The following is a 4,343-nucleotide window of genomic DNA, read 5'->3' on the forward strand; positions in this document are numbered from 1 at the left end:
CACGTTGTCCTTCTGCGCTCATCTCATCGTCATCCCACGTTGTTCTTCTGCGATCATCTCGTCGTCGTCCCACGTTGTCCTTCTGAGCTCATCTCGTCGTCCTTCTGCGCTCATCTCGTCGTCGTCCCACGTTATCCTTCTGCGCTCATCTCGTCGTCGTCCCACGTTGTCCTTCTGCGCTCATCTCGTCGTCGTCCCACGTTGTCCTTCTGCGCTCATCTCGTCGTCGTCCCACGTTGTCCTTCTGCTCTTATCTCGTTGTTCTTCTGCGCTCATCTCGTCGTCGTCCCACTTTGTCCTTCTGCGCTCATCTCGTCGTCGTCCCACGTTGTCCTTCTGCGCTCATCTCGTTGTCGTCCCACGTTGTCCTTCTGCGCTCATCTCGTCGTCGTCCCACGGTGTCCTTCTGCTCTCATCTCGTCGTCGTCCCACGTTGTCCTTCTGCGCTCATCTCGTTGTCGTCCCACGTTGTCCTTCTGCGCTCATCTCGTCGTCGTCCCACGTTGTCCTTCTGCGCTCATCTCGTCATCCTTCTGCGCTCATCTCGTCGTCGTCCCACGTTGTCCTTCTGCGCTCATCTCGTCCTCGTCCCACGTTGTCCTTCTGCGCTCATCTCGTCGTCGTCCCACGTTGTCCTTCTGCGCTCATCTCGTCGTCCTTCTGCGCTCATCTCGTCGGCGTCCAACGTTGTCCTTATGCGCTCATCTCGTCGTCCTTCTGCACTCATCTCGTCGTCGTCCCACGTTGTCCTTCTGCGCTCATCTCGTCATCCTTCTGCGCTCATCTCGTTGTCGTCCCACGTTGTCCTTCTGCGCTCATCTCGTCGTTGTCCCACGTTGTCCTTCTGCGCTCATCTCGTCATCCTTCTGCGCTCATCTCGTCGTCGTCCCACGTTGTCCTTCTGCGCTCATCTCGTCATCCTTCTGCGCTCATCTCGTTGTCGTCCCATGTTGTCCTTCTGGGCTCATCTCGTCGTCGTCCCACATTGTCCTTCTGCGCTCATCTCGTCGTCCTTCTGCGCTCATCTCGTCGTCGTCCCACGTTGTCCTTCTGCGCTCATCTCGTCGTCGTCCCACGTTGTCCTTCTGCGCTCATCTCGTCATCCTTCTACGCTCATCTCGTTGTCGTCCCATGTTGTCCTTCTGGGCTCATCTCGTCGTCGTCCCACATTGTCCTTCTGCGCTCATCTCGTCGTCCTTCTGCGCTCATCTCGTCGTCGTCCCACGTTGTCCTTATGCGCTCATCTCGTCGTCGTCCCACGTTGTCCTTCTGCGATCATCTCGTCGTCCCACGTTGTCCTTCTGCGATCATCTCGTCGTCGTCCCACATTGTCCTTCTGCGCTCATCTCTGCGCTCATCTCTTCCCACGTTGTCCTTCTGCGCTCATCTCGTCGTCGTCCCACGTTATCCTTCTGCGCTCATCTCGTCGTCCTTCTGCGCTCATGTCGTCGTCGTCCCACGTTGGGTTTCTGCGCTCATCTCGTCGTCGTCCCACGTTGTCCTTCTGCGCTCATCTCGTCGTCGTCCCACGTTGTCCTTCTGCGCTCATCTCGTCGTCCATCTGCGCTCATCTCGTCGTCGTCCCACGTTGTCCTTCTGCGATCATCTCGTCGTCGTCCCACTTTGTCCTTCTCCGCTCATCTCATCGTCCTTCTGCGCTCATCTCATCGTCGTCCCACGTTGTCCTTCTGCGCTCATCTCGTCGTCGTCCCACGTTGTCCTTCTGCGCTCATCTCATCGTCATCCCACGTTGTTCTTCTGCGATCATCTCGTCGTCGTCCCATGTTGTCCTTCTGCGCTCATCTCGTCGTCCTTCTGCGCTCATGTCGTCGTCGTCCCACGTTGGGTTTCTGCGCTCAGCTCGTCGTCGTCCCACGTTGTCCTTCTGCGCTCATCTCATCGTCGTCCCACAATGTCCTTCTGCGCTCATCTCGTCGTCCTTCTGCGCGAATTTCGTCGTCGTCCCACGTTGTCCTTCTGCGCTCATTTCGTCGTCATCCCACGTTGTCCTTCTGCGCTCATCTCGTCGTCCTTCTGCGCTCATCTCGTCGTCGTCCCACGTTATCCTTCTGCGCTCATCTCGTCGTCGTCCCACGTTGTCCTTCTGCGCTCATCTCGTCGTCGTCCCACGTTGTCCTTCCGCGCTCATCTCGTCGTCGTCCCACGTTGTCCTTCTGCGCTCATCTCGTCGTCGTTCCACGTTGTCCTTCTGCGCTCATCTCGTCGTCGTCCCACGTTGTCCTTCTGTGCTCATCTCGTCGTCGTCCCACGTTGTACTTCTGCGCCCATCTCGTCGTCGTCCCACGTTGTCCTTCTGCGCTCATCTCGTCGTCCTTCTGCGCTCATCTCGTTGTCGTCCTACGTTGTCCTTCTGCGCTCATCTCGTCATCCTTCTGCGCTCATCTCGTCGTCGTCCCACGTTGTCCTTCTGCGCTCATCTCGTCGTCGTCCCACGTTGTCCTTCTGCGCTCATCTCATCGTCATCCCACGTTGTTCTTCTGCGATCATCTCGTCGTCGTCCCACGTTGTCCTTCTGAGCTCATCTCGTCGTCCTTCTGCGCTCATCTCGTCGTCGTCCCACGTTATCCTTCTGCGCTCATCTCGTCGTCGTCCCACGTTGTCCTTCTGCGCTCATCTCGTCGTCGTCCCACGTTGTCCTTCTGCGCTCATCTCGTCGTCGTCCCACGTTGTCCTTCTGCTCTTATCTCGTTGTTCTTCTGCGCTCATCTCGTCGTCGTCCCACTTTGTCCTTCTGCGCTCATCTCGTCGTCGTCCCACGTTGTCCTTCTGCGCTCATCTCGTTGTCGTCCCACGTTGTCCTTCTGCGCTCATCTCGTCGTCGTCCCACGGTGTCCTTCTGCTCTCATCTCGTCGTCGTCCCACGTTGTCCTTCTGCGCTCATCTCGTTGTCGTCCCACGTTGTCCTTCTGCGCTCATCTCGTCGTCGTCCCACGTTGTCCTTCTGCGCTCATCTCGTCATCCTTCTGCGCTCATCTCGTCGTCGTCCCACGTTGTCCTTCTGCGCTCATCTCGTCCTCGTCCCACGTTGTCCTTCTGCGCTCATCTCGTCGTCGTCCCACGTTGTCCTTCTGCGCTCATCTCGTCGTCCTTCTGCGCTCATCTCGTCGGCGTCCAACGTTGTCCTTATGCGCTCATCTCGTCGTCCTTCTGCACTCATCTCGTCGTCGTCCCACGTTGTCCTTCTGCGCTCATCTCGTCATCCTTCTGCGCTCATCTCGTTGTCGTCCCACGTTGTCCTTCTGCGCTCATCTCGTCGTTGTCCCACGTTGTCCTTCTGCGCTCATCTCGTCATCCTTCTGCGCTCATCTCGTCGTCGTCCCACGTTGTCCTTCTGCGCTCATCTCGTCATCCTTCTGCGCTCATCTCGTTGTCGTCCCATGTTGTCCTTCTGGGCTCATCTCGTCGTCGTCCCACATTGTCCTTCTGCGCTCATCTCGTCGTCCTTCTGCGCTCATCTCGTTGTCGTCCCACGTTGTCCTTCTGCGCTCATCTCGTCGTCGTCCCACGTTGTCCTTCTGCGCTCATCTCGTCATCCTTCTGCGCTCATCTCGTTGTCGTCCCATGTTGTCCTTCTGGGCTCATCTCGTCGTCGTCCCACATTGTCCTTCTGCGCTCATCTCGTCGTCCTTCTGCGCTCATCTCGTCGTCGTCCCACGTTGTCCTTATGCGCTCATCTCGTCGTCGTCCCACGTTGTCCTTCTGCGATCATCTCGTCGTCCCACGTTGTCCTTCTGCGATCATCTCGTCGTCGTCCCACATTGTCCTTCTGCGCTCATCTCTGCGCTCATCTCTTCCCACGTTGTCCTTCTGCGCTCATCTCGTCGTCGTCCCACGTTATCCTTCTGCGCTCATCTCGTCGTCCTTCTGCGCTCATGTCGTCGTCGTCCCACGTTGGGTTTCTGCGCTCATCTCGTCGTCGTCCCACGTTGTCCTTCTGCGCTCATCTCGTCGTCGTCCCACGTTGTCCTTCTGCGCTCATCTCGTCGTCCATCTGCGCTCATCTCGTCGTCGTCCCACGTTGTCCTTCTGCGATCATCTCGTCGTCGTCCCACTTTGTCCTTCTCCGCTCATCTCATCGTCCTTCTGCGCTCATCTCATCGTCGTCCCACGTTGTCCTTCTGCGCTCATCTCGTCGTCGTCCCACGTTGTCCTTCTGCGCTCATCTCATCGTCATCCCACGTTGTTCTTCTGCGATCATCTCGTCGTCATCCCATGTTGTCCTTCTGCGCTCATCTCGTCGTCCTTCTGCGCTCATGTCGTCGTCGTCCCACGTTGGGTTTCTGCGCTCAGCTCGTCGTCGTCCCACGTTGTCCTTCTGCGCT

This window comes from Coregonus lavaretus (genome assembly GCF_964263955.1).
Source record: "Coregonus lavaretus genome assembly, contig: SUPER_9_unloc_1, whole genome shotgun sequence".
NCBI classification, from domain to species: domain Eukaryota; kingdom Metazoa; phylum Chordata; class Actinopteri; order Salmoniformes; family Salmonidae; genus Coregonus; species Coregonus lavaretus.